The following is a 19,760-nucleotide window of genomic DNA, read 5'->3' on the forward strand; positions in this document are numbered from 1 at the left end:
TGGACTTGAACATGGAGCAAGAAGACCACAGCTAAAGACATGCAGCATGCAGTGACCTCTAGAAGCTGGAAAAGACCCTCATTTTACAGCTAGCAAAAATGAGCACCTCAGTTTTATAACCATAAATAGCTGACTACTGGCAACAGTATGAGCAGGAAATGGATTTTACCTCCGAGTCTCCAGAAAGGAACACAGCCTCAAGACACCTTGACTTTATTCCAGTTATATTTTTGCCATACCTCTGACTTCCAGAACTTTAAGAAAGTAAATTTGTGTTTTGGTAAGTCAATAAGTTTGTGGTGACTTAACTATGGCAGCAACAAACATCAGATATTATACTGTCTCCTGATTAAATATGATGGGTCCCCCAAAGATTCCATCCCGAGTCCTTTCTCTAGATTCCACACTGCCCTACTGTTTACTTGACATCTCCACTTGGATGTCTGATGGGTATGATGGGTATCTTCCACTTGACATGTCTAAATCCCTACTCTCCCAGCTCAATCCTTCCATTTACTCTGGCAACAAAAGCTTGGTGTCATCCTTAACTTCATTCTTTTCTTCCTACTTACATTTTATTTAGCAAATATGGACATATTTCCATTCAAAGTATATATTCATGGACAAATTTCTATTATATATAGTCATAATATTACTGCTTCTCACCATCCTCAATCCAAAATAGCCGCCATCACTCTCTGGCACTATTGCAGAAGCCTCACAGACTTCCTGCTTGCTCTTAGTCCCTTAAGTCTATCTTTCCACAATGTAATTGAAGTCACGTCACTCCTCATCTCAGAACTCCCACTACATCCCCCACTTTACTTGTAAGAATCTGCACTATCTAACCACATCTCCCACCCTTAATTCAACTCTGGGTATCTGGGGCTTTTTGCTACTCCTTCAACATGCCAAGCTTGATCCTGCCTCAGGAACTTTGCTTCTGCCTAGAATTCTCTTCCTTCAGGTATCTACATGCCTCATTTCCTGACCTTCCTCAGGTCTTTACACAAATGTGATCTCCTTTGTGGGGTCTACCCTGACTCTTCCCTCCCCATTTAAAACTGCATCCTCGCTGGGCGTGGTGGCTCATGCCTACAATCCCAGCACTTTGAGAGGCCAAGGTGAGAGGATTGCCCGTGGGTTTGAGCCCATGGATTTTAAACCATCCTGGACAAATTGGCGAGACCTCATCTCAACAATAAATAATAAAATCAAATAAAAAATTAGCCGCTCCGGGCTTGGTGGCTGAGCGCTTTGGGAGGTCGAGGTGAGTGGATTGCCTGAGCCCGCGCGTTTGAGATCTGCCTGGGCAACTTGGCGAGACCTCATCTCTACAATAAAGTAAAAATATTAGCTGGGCGTGGTAGTGCGCGCCTATAATTCTGGCTAATTGGAAGGCTGAGGCAGAAGGATCGCCAGAGCCCAGCAGGTCGAGGCTGCGGTGGCCTTGGGCGGCCACTGCACTCCAGTCTGGGTGATGGAGTGAGACTCCAACTCAAAGAAAAAAAAAATTAGCCACATATGGTGGCACATGCCTGTAGTTCCAGCTACTTGGAAGGCTGAGGCAGAAGGATTACCTGAGCCCAGCAGGTCAAGGCTGCAGTGCCCATGAGCATGTGACTACACTCCAGCCTGGGTGGCAGGGTGAGACTCCAACTCAAAAACAAACAAACAAACAAACAAACAACCAAACAAACAAAACTGCACCCTCCCCCCAGTTCCATACTTCTTACTTCCTCTTCCCAACGTCCTCTTACTTTCTCCCTGCTCTACTTTTCTCCACAGCACTTGTCATGGGGAAGTGAAGCAGGGTGCGTTTCATCTGTGCTAGTCCTTTAAAGATTGATGGGCAGTGAGGTCTCAAAGTGTAAGATACAAATTCTGGTGTTTAGATGCCATTATTATTCCCAGTAAACTGCAAGTCTAGTGAGTTAATGAATTTTCAGGGTAACACATGACAAAGCTAACATTCAAACCCTGGAGTCAGATTCAGAAGTCCTCACTCTTGACCACTTCATTATACTAGTTAAATTAATTTAAGGTTTTTTGCATGATGTAATATTGCTGAAGTAATAAAAAAGCCGTGCTCAGCACATAGCTTAGCAAATATTTTGTTGAGTGAAGGAATGAACAAATGATGAGACTCCAGAGGATCACAATCTACAAAAACTGAAAAACCACAGAAAAGGAAATAAAGTCATCACCATTCATCAATACTGCTTGGGCAGCTGTCCCTTCCCTTCTTCTAATGGAAACTTTTTCTTGGTGAGCTCAACCTCCATCTTTCCAAGTAGCTTTCAGGACAGAAGAACTTCTGCCAGCGTCATCCACAGAAATGGGTCTAAATATAGCATTCTAGTCTCTGTTGGGGCAGTCACAGAGCAGGGAGAGAGATTTCTGGTGACTGAATCCTGGGGCTGTCCCGCTTCCTGCAGGGGACTGGCTCAATGTCAGGCACTTTACTCCACCTGACAGCTCTGGAGAAATAAGAGATTTAGGGCTGGGCATAATACTATATGGTTTTGGAAAAGAATTTCTTGGATTCTGAGAATGTGTCCTTGAAAGGAAAGTCACCAGGGAGTCTTAACTCCTTCTGTATTTATAACATCCCACCAAGTCGCTGTGCCTGTTATTTCATTTCACAAATGACAGCGAACTCATTATATTCCAAAGCCTCTATTCCAATTTTATATGACTCTAACCACAGGAAGTTATTCTCTAATAATATGAGGTCACTCATTACAAATATGATTCCCTGTTCACCTGTCAAGCATGATTCAAAGCAGATCAGAACCTAGTATAGTAGATGTCTTTTCTTCCTGAAAGTCTTGACTCCACTACTTCCCCATGTGCCAGGGAGGGTACAAAAACACCTGAATTATCATTGGGAGAGTTGGCCCATGGTAGCACAGGCTTCCCATGCAAGGTAAGTGGTATTGACATCAGGGTATCAGCCAGCGTTGTTGTGAGGGTTGTTTGGCTTCAGTGAATTTTTTAATATATATCTTCAATGTGCTTACCAATTTCATGATGGATAATTACGAGCTCACCTGCCTATACCGTTCTGTGTGTTCAGCAGTTTTTGACCAAAAACCACATTATTGCCTTGCCTCACCCTCCTTATTTACCTGATCTTACCTCAAGTGACTTTTTTTTCATTCCCTGGATGAAAAAATACCTCAAAAGGAAATATTTTGCGTGGAAAAGTTAAAACACAAAATGGCAGAAGAACTAAATGGCAACAAAATTTGTGAGTTCAAAACCTTTTTTGAGCGGTGGAAAAAACATTTTGATAGGTGTATCACATCAAACGGAGAGTACTTTGAAGGTGACTGAAGTGTAAGCACATAAGAATAAACACACATTTTAATATAAATTAGTTCTGGATTTTTTTTTTTGGTCCTTCCTTGTAGATCCCAGGGCAGGTGACAATTTTTATTGTCTCTGGCTCTTCTCATCTGGTACTATTGCAGGGGCTGGGAAATTGACTAGAGAATGGTTAGCACAAAACCTTCATTCCCTACCACAGTCTCCTGGGAAAGGACTGTAACCAGAGCTGGACAAACTCACCTTGCTGGTCTCTGTTTTGATATCAATAGACTTCTCCGAGATCTAGGTGACAGTTTCTGGTCTGTGTGGTTGCTGACCACACAGGTGAGGCTGGTATTGTGGTGGCTCCAGGCAGCCTCGGGGTCCAGTCCCTAGGATGGTTCAAGGTTCAGGGGCTAGGGACTGGCTCTGGTGTCCACACTGCTTCAGCTCCCTGGGGAGGCCCTTGCTCTGCTGTTTATGTTCAGATCTTCTGTGGCCTTGCCCGCCTGAATGCCTAGTGTGATAGATGATGACTTGGCCAGAACCTGGACAAAGAGCAGTGGTTCTGAGACCAAAAAGTTTTTATTGCATTTGTAGGCTATGCTCCTTTTTTCATTATGTCACTTAGCTTCAGAGCACTTTGTTGGGAATACAGGGAACATCAGAAGTAAGAAAGTGAGGCTTGGGAGGTGAAACAGTTTGCCCAAACTCATATACTGACAAAGTTTTAGAGAAGGGACAACAGTCAGTCCTTCCACCACCTGTGTCCCTATTATTCTACATGCAGGTGAACTCACATCCACTGTCTTCCACACATCTCGTCATATCCTTCACCACACCCAGAGCACTTGTAGGCACAATCAAACCTCTGGGAAAAAAGCTTTCCATATGAGAAATTTTGAAAGGTGGTTCTTAAATGTGACTTAGAGAGTCTTAACTCTTCCTTGCCCATACTGAAAATGTAGAAAGACCTGGATTAAGACATAAGATGAAAAGGAATGTTGTGAAGAGAGGTATGCTGTGAATCCCCTTCCCACCCCATGGTGCCCATCCCTCTCCTCAATCCTGGTGATAGTAGGTTTCAATGAGACCATTCAGAGAGCTTGATGTGTGTCCCCTGCAGCTTGGGGATGCCCGGGAAAGGTGCCTGACTCACACCTAGTAAAGTCAAAGGCAGAAATGCTGCTGAAACTGCCAATGGTGCTTGAAGATTGGCTGCCAGTGGAGGAATTGCAACACCACTGATGGATCAATCAGCACATTTTTTATCAGTTGGAAGTAGGATCTTAAATGAATTTTATTGATTCATAAGGGGAAGTGATAGAACCCCAGTAGAGACAGTCTTTGTGGAAGTGTATCAGCTAAGAAGCAGGGGTCAAGTAGAGAGTCATGGATGGTCATCCTGAGAGTGCTTGGCCTATGAGAAGGTAAAGGACAGGTCCCCCGCTTGGAGGAGAGGTATCCAGGGAATCTATAAAAATTTCTGGGTGTGAGAGAATCAACCTAGATATCATTAAGCCCAGAGACTTGATTAGATGTTGTTAATGGAAATTTGCAAGGTAACTTTATATAATTCTGTTTCAAGAATTCAAAGATTTAACAGAAGAATTAAGCCTATAATTTCAACCCTAAAATTTTAAAAGTAGAGCATGTTGGAAGGAATGGAATGAAGTTATAATTTTGAGTAAGTAAATAGGTTTATGACATTGGTAAACCTAAAAGGTATTGATGATAAATATACATACATAATCAGATAATTTTTTTCATATTTTTCTGCAGAACTGTTCCTTGAAGAAGTGGCTGTGAGTGTGGAGCCTGTGCCTGTCTGGACAGGTCTTCCATGGACTGTCACACTAAGGGCCATGGTGGGATCATGAGCTTCCAGGAACCACAGGAAAGGAGGGGTTCTAGCCCCAGGAAAGGAAGCAGGAGCTTAATGAGCCCCAGACACCCAGTCTAGACATGGGCTTCCATGTTTCCCAAGGACTTTTTAATCATTTCTATACATGTTATTTTCTTAGAAGAATGAACTGCATTATGCTCTGTTCATTTTTCTCTTCTTCACAAAAGCAAATGCAACAAAAACAAGAATTGACAATGAGACTTAATTAAACTAAAGAGTTCTGCACAGCAAAAGAAACTATCAACAGAGTAAATAGACAATATTCAGAATATATGAAAACATCGGCAAACTATCCATCTGGTAGAGGACTAATATCCAAAATCCATCAGGAACTTAAACTACTAATAGACTGGAAAAAAAACTCCATTAAAATATGGGCAAAGAACATGAACAGACACTTCCAAAACAAGACATACTTGCAGCCCATAAGCATGAAAAAAATTTATCATTATCAATGATCATCATAGAAATACAAATCAAAAACCAACATGAGATACTATCTTACCCCAGTCAGAATGACTATTATTAAAAAGGCAAAAACCAACAAATGTTGACAAGATTGTGGGGAAAAGGGAATGTTCATACACTGTTATGGGAATGTAAACTAGATTAACTCCTGTGTAAAGTAATTTGGAGATTTCTCATACCTAAAACTAGATTGGCCATCTGACCCAAGAATCACATTACTGGATATATATCCCAAGGAACATAAATCACTATTTCCAAAAGACTTTTGTGCTTGTATGCTTATTGAAGCACTATTCAAAATAACAAAAACAAGGAACCAAGCTAGGTGCACACTAGTTGTGATTTGGATAAAGAAGATGTCATACATATATCCCATAGAATGCTATGCAGTCAAAGAAAAAACAAAATCAGCCAGGCTCAGTAGCTCAGCCTGTAATCCTGCGCCTTTGGGAGGCCGAGGTGAGTGGATTGCCTGAGCCCATGGGTTCAAGATCCGCCTGGGCAGTGAGACTTCATCTCTACAATAAATCAAAAAATCAGCTGGGCATGGTATCGCATGCCTGTAATTCCAGCTACTTGGAAGGCTGAGGTGGAAGGATCGCTGGATCCCAGTAGGTCGAGGCTGCAGTGGCTGGGAGCAGCCACTGCACTTCAGTCTGGGTGACAGAGTGAGGCTTCAACTCAAAAAAAAAAAAAAGAAAAGAAAAAACAAAATCATGTCTTTGCAGCAACATGGATGCAGCTAGAAGCCATTGTGCTAGTGAATTAACACAAACAAAAGACTGAATACTGTATATTCTCACTTTTACATAGGAACTAAACATTGAGTACTCATGGACTTAAGGAATAAGACAACAGACACTGAGGACTCAAAGTGGGGAGAGGAAAGAGGGAAAAGTTTTGAAAAATTATCTATTGGTACCATGCTTATGATTTGGGTGAGAGGTTCAGTAGAAGCTCAAACTAAACCATTATGCAATATACACATGTAACAAATCTCCACATATTCCCCTTGAATCTAAACTACAATTTAAAAAAAGAAAAAAAATTCAAAATGTGTACTATTGTCGTGGACATAGAACTTTATGAAACTTGACTAAGACTTAATCAAAGTTCAATGAACATCAAAGGACATAGAACGCTTATGAAACTTGACTAAGACTTAATCAAAGTTCAATGAACATCAAATAGTTTGTACCTTTTGTCTTCATTCTTTTTTTTTTTTTTTTTGAGTTGGAGTCTCACTGTCGTCAGACTAGAGTGCAGTGGCCGCCCCCGGCCACCGCAGTCTCGACCTGCTGGGCTCCGGTGATCCTTCCGCCTCAGCCTTCCAAGTAGCCGGAATTACAGGCATGTGCTACCATGCCTGGCTGATTTTTTGATTTATTGTAGAGATGAGGTCTCGCTGCCCAGGTGGGTCTTGAACCCGCGGGCTCAGGCAATCCACTCACCTCAGCCTCCCAAAGGCGCGGGATGACAGGCTGAGCCACCAAACCCGGTTCATCTCCATTCTTAATGCTAGTTGTGTCAAAAATCAATAATAAATAGCTAGATAAGTCTACATTTCAAAAATTATAAAACAGTCCTCTAAAAATAATATATGTAAAATTTATGTGGTATGTCTAAAGTAGCTTTGAGAGAAAATATTAAATTAAAACATTTAGATACGAAATAAAAATGTCATGTAATGAGTAAATTGTCATATTCACATAATTTGAAAAATGATTATATTCAGAGAATGAAATGAGTCAAATGTAAGCATAAAACTGAAAGTTAATGCAATTAATATAAAGATGATGTGGAGATAAGGAATAAAACCAAATGCTGACTTGGTGAGATAATAGAAAGGCAAAACTCTGGCAAGGATGTCCACCAAAAAAAGAAGAGAAATCTCACATGCTTTACAATTTGGGTATAAAAGAGAACAGCTACAGGGGCAGCAGAGTTTAAGAAAAGAATGATAGTACTATACATAACTTAGGCTAATATATTTGAAGTGGATAATTACCTAGAAAAATATAACTCACTAAAGCAGTCTCAAGAAGTATAATGCCACATGTACAATTATTAAAGAAACTGCACACACAGACCCGTGGGAGGTCAGACACTGAGAAAACAGACTTCAGAACACAAACAATGAAGAGCCCCCAGAATGACTGGTCACATGCAACAAACCCAGACATCAAGACATTAATAGAGAGAATTAAAAAAATTAAGGAGAGACAAGAGGAAAATAGGAAGGAGCTGATGACAGAAATAACAGCAGTAAAGAAAACTATGATGGAAATAAATAACAAACCAATAAGCATGGAAAGCAGAATTAGTCAAGCAGAAGAAAGAATCTCAGAGCTCAAAGACCAAAACACAGAACTAACCCAGACTGTCAAAAACATAGAAAAGAAGCTTAACAAGACAGAACAAAACCTTCAAGAGATGAATGATTACTTCGAGAAAAACCTAAGAGTAATTGGTCTTACTGAGGCAGAGAGAGAAACAGAGGCCAACTGGCACAAACATTGCATGAAATCATTCAAGAAAACTGCCCTCATCTCATCAGTGAAGCAAAAATTCAAACACAAGAGATTCAGAGAACTCCTGCAAGACAACAAATGAGAAGATCAACTCCCAGACACATAATAATTTGCCTAAATAAAGTAGGTATGAAAGAAAAAATTCTAGAGGCAGCAAGAGAAAAAGGTCAGACTACCTATCAGGGAAGACCAATTAGAATAGCAGCAGATTTATCTACAGAAACCCTCCAGGCTAGGAGAACTTGGAGCCCTGTCTTCAAAGTTCTAAAAGATAAACAATTTCAACCAAGAAAAACTTACCCAGCCAAGTTAAGCTTCATCAGTGAGGGAGAATTGAAATCTTTCCCAGATATCCAATCCCTAAGAACCTATGCTGCCACCAGACCACCTGTATAAGAAACACTTAAGAAAGTACTAAACAGTAGAAAAGGAAAAAAGAACAACAATGTTCTTCACTAGAGTACAGGCTAAAGATTAAAAACACACGTGAACCAACTCCAAAACCGAAAGAAACACAACTCACAAACAGGAAGAACAACAACAACTCTGTAAGAACATATAATAGGAATAAACTCTCAGATCTCAGTAATTAGCTTGAATGGGAATGAACTAAATGTACCACTGAAAAGATATAGAGTGGCAAAATGGATAAAATATCACTGGGCAACAATTTATTGCCTTCAAGAGACTCACCTCACTAGAAAGGACACTCACAGACTCAAAGTAAGAGAATCGGAAACAAATTTTCAGGCGAATGGAACACAAAAGAAAGGAGGAGTTGCGATCTTAATCTCAGACAAAATACCCTTTAAGCTATCAAAAATTAAAAAAGATACAGAAGGCCACTATATAATGATAAGAGGTTCAATCCATCAACAAGAAATATCCATCCTAAACAAATATGCAACTGACATAGGAGCACCAACTTTCATAAAGCAGCTTCGAGGTAAACTAAAAAAGATATTGACTTCAACACCATCATAGCTGGGAACTTCAATACCCCACTCACAACCCTAGACAGATCATTAGGACAAAAAAATCAGCAACAAGATCCTAAACCTCAATGTGAGTCTTGACCAAATGGACTTTATTGATACCTATAGAACACTCCATCCAAAGACCACAGAATATACATTCTACTCTTCACGGCATGGAATGTACTCTAAGGTCAACCACATACTTGGCCATTAATCAAGCATAAGCATATTTTAAAAGATTGAAATTTTGTCATGCACCTTCTCGGACCACAGTGGAATGAAAATAAACATCAACACCAACAAGGTTCCTCCAAAACCCACAAAGGCATGGACACTAAACAGCATGATGCTAGACAACTCCTGGGTCAAGGATGAAATCAAAACAGGTTAAAAGATACCTGGAAACAAGTGAAAATGAAGAAACATCTTACACAAATCTCTGGGATGCCATGAAAAGTGTAGTAAGAGGGGAATTCATATCTCTACAGATGCACATGAAGAAAATGGAAGGATCTCAAATTAACAGCCTAACAAGTCACCTAAGGAAGGTGGAAAAGCAAGACCACCAAAATCCTAACTTCAGCAGAAGAATCCAGATTATCAAAATAAAGGCCCAAGTCCAGGACATAGAAGATAAAAAGATAATACAAAAAATCAATGAAACAAAAAGCAGGTTCTTTGAAAGGATAAACAGATCGATGCTACCCTAGCTAGACTGACCAAGAAAAAGAGAGAAAAAGTCCAAATAAACACAATCAGAAACACAAAAGATGAAGTCACATCTGACCCAGAAGAAATACAAAAGATCATTAGAGTCTACTATGTACACCTGTATGGAAACAAACTTAAAACCTTAAGGAAATAGAGGATTTCCTGACATCACACAACCTGCCTAGGTTGAAACAAGAAGAAATCGAGATTCTAAATAGACCAATAACAATCAAGGAAATTGATTATGTAATAAGAAGAATACCTACAAAAAAAAAGCCTTGGATCAGATGGCTTTCCAGCAGAATTCTATAAGACATTCAAGGAGGAGCTGAATGCTACTGAAAGTATTCCAGGCAATTGAGAAAGATGGAACTCTCCACAAAGCATTTTATGAAGCTAACATCACATTGATACCCAAGCCAGGTGAAGACCCAACAAAGAAAGAGAACTACAGGCCAATATCTTTGATGAACATAGATGCTAAAATTCTCTACAAGATCCTAGCAAACTGGATTCAACAACACATCTCAAAAATGTCCATCATGACCAAGTTGGCTTCTTCCCAGGGACGCAAGTCTGGTTCAACATTCTCAAGACAATAAATGTAATTAAATACATCAACTTATGTCACAACACAAACCACATGATTAAATCAATAGATGCAGAAAAAGCTTTTGATCAAATCCAGCACCCCTTCTTGATAAAAACTCTCGAACACCTAGGCATACATGGAAGATAGCTCAAGATAGTAAAAGCCACCTATGAGAAACCCACAGCCTGCATGCTGCTAAACAGACAGAAATAGAAACCATTTCCCCTGAAGATTTGAACAAGACAAGAATGCCCACTCTTGTCCCTCCTGTTCAACATAGTTTTGGAAGTTCTAGCTAGAGCAATCAGAGAAGAGAAAGCGATCAGGGGTATCCAAATAGGAAAAGAGGAAGCCAAGTTATCTCTCTTTGCAAATGACATGATTCTATACCTTGAAAACCCAAGAGAATCTATCAAAAACCTCCTTGCACTTATAAAGAACTTTGGAAAAGTCTCGGGGTATAAAATAAATGTGTAAAAGACAATTGCATTTCTATACACCAATAATAAGCAAACAGAAACCCAAATAAAAAGCACAATTCCATTTACAATAGCCACACACACAAAAATGTAATACCTCGGCATCTTTCTAACCAGAAATGTGAAAGATCTTTGCAATGAAAACTACAAAACACTTCTAAAGAAATCACAGATGACATAAACAAGTGGAAAAATATTCCATGCTCATGGACTGGAAGAATCAACATTGTTAAGATGTCCATTTTACCTAAGGCAATCTACAGATTTAATGCAATACTCATCAACTTACCAGCAACATTCTTCTCTAACCTAGAAACAACAATACAGGAATTCATACAGAATAGCCAAAACAATCCTCAGGGGGAAAAAAAAAGCGCAAAGCAGAAGGTATCATACTCCCAGACTTTCAATTTTATTATAAAACTACAAAAATCAAAGTAGCCTGGAATTGGTACAAGAATAGACACATAGACCAGTGGAACAGAGTTGAGATTACAGAAGCAAAAACTTCAATTTCTCAACCAACTCATCTTTGACAAAACCTCCACCACCTCCCACGGGGGAGAAGAGAACCTATTTAGTAAACGATGCTGGGAAAACTGGCTGGCCACATGCAGAAGATTGAAACAGGACCCCTGCCTTTCCCCATACACAAAAATTAACTCTAAATGAATCAGAGACCCAAACGTAAAACCTCAAACTATAAGAACTCTAGAAGATGCAGGAGAAACCCTTATGGAAGTTGGAACTGGCAACCAATTCCTGAGCAAAACCATAAATGCCCAGGCCGTAAGAGATAAGCTTGACAAATAGGACCTCATCAAACTGACAAGCTTCTGCATAGCCAAAGAAACCATTAAGAGAGCAGGGAGACAGTCCACAGACTGGGAAAAAATATTTGTCAACTTCATGTCTGTCAAAGTCCTAGCATCTAGGATCAACAAGGATCTCAAATGTGCTGAAAAGAAAACAACAAATGCCCCATTACAAAGTGGGCAAAGGATATGAATAGACAGTTTTCAAAGAAAGACATACGAACAGCCAACAGATACACGAAAAAATGTTCAGCCTCACTAGTCATCAAGGAGATGCAAATTAAAACTACACTGAGATACCACCTAACTCCAGTCATAATGGCCATCATCAATAACTCAAAAAATAACAGATGCTGGAGAGAATGTGGCAAAAAGGGAACACTTCTACACTGTTGGTGGGAGTGTAATCTAGTACAGCCTCTGTGGAAATCAGTGTGGCGATCCCTAAAAGTTCTAAAGATTGACTTTTCCTATGACTCCACAATCCCCCTTCTAGGAATATACCCAGAAGAACTAAAATCACTCTATAAAAACAATACTTGCACATGTATGCTTATCACAGCCTTGTTCACAGTGACAAGAACAAAAAATCACAATGCTACCCGTTAAAAGAAGACTGGATAAAGAAAATGTGGTACATATACACAATGGAATATTACGCAGCCATAAAGAACAAAATCATGAACTTTGCAGCAACCTCAATGGAATTAGAGTCTATAATACTGAGAAATCTTTCACAGAAACAGAAAATTGAGTATCACATGTTCTCACTCATAAGTTGACCATGAACAACTACCATAATACCGTAAGTAAAGATTTGACATAGTGGGAAACTGTGGGTAGGAGGGGCGACAGGGAGGTGGGAGTGGCAGTAGTAGAAATCTGCCTGGGAGGGGGTAGACCTCACCAACAAGGGTAACTGCACGATGAATATTTGTGTACCCAACCCTGAATTGTACCCCACAATTTCAAAATAAAAAAACTTAAAAGTAAAAAAAAAAAAGAAGAACTGAGTACATGGCAATGTGTGCTTTCTAGAAAGATCACTCTGGCTTCAGTGTACATAATACTCCATGGGGTGGGAAGTGGGAAGAATATGTGGGAAACCCAAGTTAGTTGGCTATTGCTAGTAAAGAGAAGATGCTAAGAAATGATATATTGAACTAGAGGGGAAGAAGTAGCGATGGAAGAAAGTGGATGTATCTAAAAAAGTTTTAGAAAATGAAACGGAGAAGACTTGTGGGAAAAGTAAGTGTCAAGGATGATAGTGCGCATGTGAGATCAGTCACTGAGGTGGGGATACTCGAAGAAGAGTAGCTGAGGTGTTCTATTGTGAACATATTGAGTGTCAGACTGCTGTAAGAGATGGAAAAGGAGCTGTTAAATAGACAGTTGGTTTAGCAATATGGAGCTCAAAGGCTCTAGACCTATAACTCTAATGTTGTCTCAGCTGGAAATGTAAATTTGGAAAATATGGGTATATGGATGAACAATTAAATACATGGTACTGGATTAGAAGAATAAATGTTGGGGGAAAATAAACTTAGAAACAAATGTAAATTTGGACTTGTGTCAACGTGTATTCCAGATGGCTGAGAGCTCTTACCTATTGTGGCACATCAGAATCCCTTAGAAAGGAATTTCCAGAGACACTTGCTCAGGCTCCAACTTGATCTACTGAGTAAATTTCTGGGTGTGGGACACATGGATGAGTCTTTTGAGAACATCACAGTTAAAAAAATCATTAGAATAAAAATTTGTGTTTAAAAACAAAAGAATAAACAGAAGGAAATATGTTAATGTGTTTATAATCATGGTGTGAGAAATACTGTTTAAATCATGGGTCTACAGAAAAAATAATACAGATAAGGTTTCAATAGATACATGTACAGAGAAAAATTACAATTTCTCAGTGGCAAATAACATTTAAAAAAAATTACAAAGAAAAAATGTCCTTAAAAGTTTGCCACATTTGGACAGAATCTTAGTTTCTTAACTATGGAGAGTTGAATTCTGTGCTCCAATTCCCTCTCCCCTACTTCACAGAATAGTCAATAATTTGGTTGAATTGCAGGGCATGTTTTCTAACTGCTGCTGTTTACTTGTGGGTTCCAAGGGAAATGTATGGATTTGTGGCAAAAAATCACAAGTAAGACCTTTTCCACCTCTTTGCTGTATGTGGTACAACCTCTTTGCTGTGAACTGGGGTCCCAAAGTACACATCACAGGTTAATAGTTTATTTAGATCTTAGGAACATAGGGACCCATGTGGGGTTGTAACGTTACAGGTCACATAACCCCTCTGGGACTCAAGTTTCACATCCTTTTTTATTAAATGAGTTTAATACAGAATGACCCGAGTACCTTGAGGACATAGTGATAGGGCCGGTTGTGCAGATCCTGCCATGGGGGTGTCATGTCTGGATATACAGGGGAGAAGACTGGGTGAAGAAGGAGGCACTGCCCAGGGTTAGGATGATGGTGCTGCTCCTTCAGGAAGGGGAACTCTAGGATATGTGGGATGTCCAGGTCTGGAGAGAAGAGGCCTGGGCCTGAGCATCAGCAGGTGATGAGTTGGAGACAGCTGATCTGTGGCCAGAAGGAATATGCGGTTCTTTCTCATGTGCCTCTGAGATGGCAGGAGCAGGGCTGGCAGAGGCTTTAGGGAAAGTCGTGGTTCAATCTAGCCAAAAGTCTGTCAGTTTCAATTAGAGTTTGGCCTTGACTTGAGATATACAGTGGATGGCCAGCATTAGTGGCAGAAGAGAAAATATATGGTGCCAGCACATGGTAAATGCCAACATTTACATTGAGGTGTAGGGAGTTCACACTCTCCACAAAGAACTTTGTTCTTACCAAAAACTATTATTAAGACCACAGGCAGTTGAAATTTTTAAAAAATGAGAAAAGAAATTTGACTTATTATACAGTATAGGAAGAGAGGAAAGCCACCAATACCTGAAGGCCTCTAGCCCAGCCTTGCTGTGAAGATGGTGACTTCTGTGCCTGAGCACAAGCTGACACTGGTGATCAGGTGATGAAGGCCTCCTGGGGTAAAGAAATGAACTCAGTAAGAAGGCAAATGTTGAAGGAGGATTGGTGTGACAACACCAGCTGGCTGTGCCTGCAGGGAGGGGCAGGTCCCATACAGTGCCAGAAGCATTGTAGAGTGAGGTGGCACATTTATTTCTCCTGCAGTTGCTCACTGAGTGTGCACAGCTCTGCAGGTGGTGGGTTGAGATGGAAGAGGTGATGACTTTCTCTGGCCTGCTGGGTTGTCTCCTCTGTGGGAACTCACTCTGTGGGGCCTCACCTTGGGGTGGGAAGAGTGTGTGAGGGCTGCTCTGCTCAAGCTTTTCTTCCTCTCTGGCCTCCTTCCCTACAAGAGAAGCTGAATAGGCTGGCGGACAGCTCTGCTCCCTGCTCCAAGGACTGACCCTGCTGGGCCTCCAGACTCTTGGGATTTACCAACCTCCTCCTCAGTGAGTGTCTCAGGGTCTCTGGGGAGGAGGGCAATTTGATGTGGCTGAGATAGCTGAACTCTGACCAGTGGGAGACTATTCAGGTTCTGATGTCTTTGAGGGACAAAGAGCGAAAACGACTCTGTTATAAGTTACAAATGCAGTGTATTTGGTCAGCTCCATGGAGGTGGAAAGGAATGAATTGGACTTTTGTGGAGAAAAGGCTGGGATGCTGAGGTAGGGCAGCCTCGGCTACATTAAGGGAAACTTCACTAGAGAGAGAGGCCACTTCTGCTGCATTAGCAGGGAAACCATGAGAACCTGGAGCTTCTTAGGAAGAGGCAGGACATGTAAAATACCTGCCTTCCGGGCAGAGGTCTGAGGACAGGGCACTCCTGGCTTGGGACTCACAGGTGTACTGACAGTCCCTGCCATTGTCCTGTGGATCCCTCACAGTGGGGTTTGGTCAGAGGCTGACCTTGGAATGAACATCACTCCTAAACTGGTCTGTGTCTTTTGGAAAGCCTGAAGCTCCACAGTTGGATGCATGTGTCTTTGGTGTCTGGAATGTCCCCTGTTCATGGTCACCCTGGACCTGGGCAGAGGGATGGGTGGTGAAGGAGTGGTGCTGAGGGCAGTGACTAGGAGTTTATCCTGATTATTTTTAAACTCTTGCACTCTTTGTGGTTGTGTGTGTGGAAGGGGAAGTGTGGAAGGGAAGATGGGGCCTGAAGATGGCTCGATTCGCACTATAATCCCAGAAACACAGGCTGCTGCTTCTTGAGAGTAGTCCTCACTTGAAGAGATCCCTCACCTGAAAGCCCATCCCATGTCTGCCACAGGGGAGACAGAAATGGTCTCTGAAGGAGAAGGGGCCTTTGCATTCTGGGCTCCAGACAGAGTCATGAAGAGTGGAGATGACCCCTGACATGGAGTGTGGGTGTCACGCATTAGCTGAGAGGGTACTATGTTGGTTATGAGTGTGGGGATGTGTGAGATGTCAGAAAAATAAGCAACACTTTATACTGATGACAGCGTTTTAAATTTTACATGATTTAAATGAATTTTTACCTCCATCTGGTAATTTACAATGTGCTCTCTGGCTCATTCTGTTCTTCATCTTCAGGATAAGCATGTTTTGTAGAACAGAGAACTTCTGCTGCCTTCCTTTTCTCTGTCTTCCTTTATCTTCCTCCAAGCTGGGCTCACCATCCACCTTCTGGGCAGATCCTCCCTGGAAGCCTGTCTTCCTGGTTTCTTTTTCCAGAAAGTGAGGAGTCTGGTCAGTCTGGCTGTTTAACACTTAGATAGCCAGAAATCCTGGCTCTGCTTAGCCCCTTGAAGTACTTTATTTTCCTTCCTAGGGGAGGGAAGTGGATACTGAGACTTCAGCAGCTTCTCAGTTCCTGGTGGGATCAGACAGCAGTGCAGGGAGTGACTGAGCTCCAGGGAGGGCAGGGAGAGGATGGAAGATCTCATGGTCAGTGTCTTATAGGTAAGCCCTGGGCTGAGAGAGGAAACCAGACTCCAGGTCTGGCTCTGTTCTGGGTTACCCAGTACAAGCTCATTCCCTAGGGTGTTCCTTCTCCTGTAGTAAGAGGACCTCAGAGAGATAATCGCTGAGGCTCCTCCAGATGTGGCATTCTGGGATTGCTGAGACTCAGACAGGACTCTTCTCTGGCTATGTCTAGTTCCCAGTTCTGCGTACCCTATGCTGTCCTCTCCTACTTCTGTAGCCTGACAGGGACTGACAGACACTGAGACTGTTTAGGATACTCAAGAGAAGAGACCCCGGACAGTCTCTGTGGCCACTCGCTCAGCTCCAAAGGAAGAAGGGAATGTTCCTTTTGCAGCCTCTTTCATCTGATCCTTTGCTTCCTCTGTCTCTGCTCCACTGAGGGGCTTGGGGGACAGTGCCTCCAGACCACCTGCTGAAGGACATCATCTGCCTCCCCACAGTGTGTGTAAATGTGGTCTGCAAACCACACACAGGCAGACCTGCTCAACTGTGCCTCTGATAAGCCACTAGTAAAAGCCTCAGCCAGAACTTTTAGTTCCTGTCTGTTTAGCAGAAAACACTAGCTTCTTTTTCCCTGGTCCCAGGTAGTGACCCCCTCCTTTCAATGCTTCTGTAGGTAGGACAAATATTGTTTTGGCTAAAATTATTCCTGGAAATTCTATAGAAAGGTGTCACATTCAAGACTGAAATATTACCTTCGAGCAGGTCTCACTGTCACATTATGCCCCTCTCACCCCAACACTGGAACTAATATCTGTTTCTTTGAGCTGCAGATGTCATAGAGCATGTTTAGCATCCATAGTTTTATCAAAAATTACATGTTTAAACATGAGATTAATACTACATATGATAGATGACTGAGGTCTTAAAGAATACTTTTATTTTAATCCTTGATTAGTGCAGCAAGAGGTTCAAAGAAGATTTCTATGGAGGTCAGCAGGAGTGCTGAAATGATCTCCAAATAGCCCTGTGTTGACAGGGACAGGGTCATGATATTGTGAGTAACCAGGCAAAGGTCAGGAGGAGACACATCGTTAGCATCACTCACCTTTGAGAGAAGGCACAGTTGGAAGTTTTACTTGAAAACAGCTCCATAACTCACATATTTTTTATGAACATATAATACTTGATGGCTATAATGAAACCCATTAAAGAAAGAGGAACATGATCAAATAAATAGAATTTGCCAGAAGCAAGTCACTAGGTTTGCCATCCACCCTCCAAGGGAGGGAATCACACAAGGTGTGGACAGGAGGAGGGCGACCCCTTTGGGGGTCATTCTAGCAGCTGTTTCCTACAGTTGTGCACTTAGCATGCAGGGGCTTCTGGGCTATAATCTCTTGTGATTCATGCTCCCATCATGGGGCAGGTCAGGAAACTGGAGGTGAGGAAGGTTAAGGATCCTGTTCAGGGTTACCCTCCACTAGAACCAGGACTTCATCCTAGAAGTGCTTCAGATTTATTATACTAAGCTCGTTCCTAGAATCAAAGGAACGTATTGGATAACTTTACTAAGATGAAAAATTCTGCAGTTCTCTTATTTTTCTCAAGGAGAAAACTCCTGTTTTCAGCACCCTAGGTGTTTGCAGCACCGTGATCCAGAGTTCTGGACCACAGGGCTCTGTAATGAAGAATTTGGAGATGATGTTCCTCTAAAGGGGATCGGAGGAGGCTCTGTCTTACTTCCTGTGATCAAGAAGCCAGGAGTAGCCCTAGGAGCTGAGCTGGAGGAGGTCTTGTGGCACGTTGGCCCTGAGTCAGACTTCACGCTGCAAGTCCCCAGGGGGGCCGAATCTCCAACCTGGGCTGGCCTCCAGGACAAGTTCCAGCAGAGTATCCATGTGTCCAGAATGAAGTCCCTGAGGACTTCGAACCTGGCAATTGAGGACAGTGGGCAGTACCAGGCTCAAGTCACCCTAACTGGGGGAAAAGTCTTTCTCCAAATGTTCCACCTCACCATCTATGGTAGTGACACCCTCCCCTCTTCCCCATGGCTCACCTCCATCTTTTATCCCTAGAGTGTCCCATAGGTTCTGATCATGCAGGATCCCATTCAGATGCCAATCTTCAGATTCCATTCTCTTTCCCGAAATGAGAGTCATTGAGGTCACCACAGATGGAGAGTAGAGGTGAGATTCACACAGGGTGAAAATCACTTCAGTGTTTTGATAGAGAAAAATGGAAATCTGGAGAAAATGGAAAATGTGGCAAAGCAATAATTGTATACATGTTTCACGTTATTTAATTTGTGTAATAGTTTTCTATTGTTGATATAAAGAATTACCACAAATTATTCGTTTAAAATAACACAAACTTATCACCCACCATGCCGTAGGTCATAAGTCTGACACAGGTCCCATTGGGCTAAAATGAAGGAGTTGGCAGGTGCCAGAGGAGAATTCATTTTTTTTGCTTTTTCATCTGCTCATGACTGAAGGAATTAATTCCTTGACTGGTGGCCACCTTTCACTATCTTCAAAGCCAGCAATAGTGGATCGAGACCTTCTTACATTGCAACCTCTCACCTTCCTTCTCTCTCCTGCTTTCACTTTTAAGAATTCTAGCGGGCCCCTCCCCTGTGTCCCGGGTCCCCGGAGGAGCCCAGTAGGGAGGCTCTGGTGGTGCCGCCGGGTCGGGGGCTGCCGGGACCGGGCTGCGGCGATCCTCACGGGTCACGTCGGCTGCCCAGGGCTGGGACCGGAACCGCCGGAGGGGAGGAGGCGCCGCCGGCGGGGGCGGCGGAAGTAGCGGGGCCGGCGGGGGCGGCGGGGGCGGCGGGGGTCGGGGCGCTGGCCAGCTCAACTGCTTCGTGCAGCTCTCCGGGCGGCCGCACCTGCCAGGCCACAGGCCTCCACCGGCGCGGAGTGGACATCGCTGTGTGGCAGACAACACCAACCTCTATGTGTTGGGCGGCTACAACCCGGACTGCGACGAGTCAGGGGGCCCGACAACGAAGACTACCCCGTCTTCAGGGAGCTCTGGCGGTACC

The 19,760-nt window shown here is 42.4% G+C and overlaps 1 pseudogene; it reads left to right on the top strand.

Annotated features, from left to right (window-relative positions):
- The first annotated feature begins 14,781 nt into the window (after positions 1-14,781).
- Positions 14,782-19,760, top strand: part of LOC103254679 — a 6,025-nt pseudogene continuing 1,046 nt past the window's right edge.

The sequence above is a fragment of the Carlito syrichta genome, unplaced genomic scaffold, assembly GCF_000164805.1.
Source record: "Carlito syrichta isolate Samal-C Ts95f unplaced genomic scaffold, Tarsius_syrichta-2.0.1 Scaffold287320, whole genome shotgun sequence".
In the NCBI taxonomy this organism is placed as follows: Eukaryota; Metazoa; Chordata; class Mammalia; order Primates; family Tarsiidae; genus Carlito; species Carlito syrichta.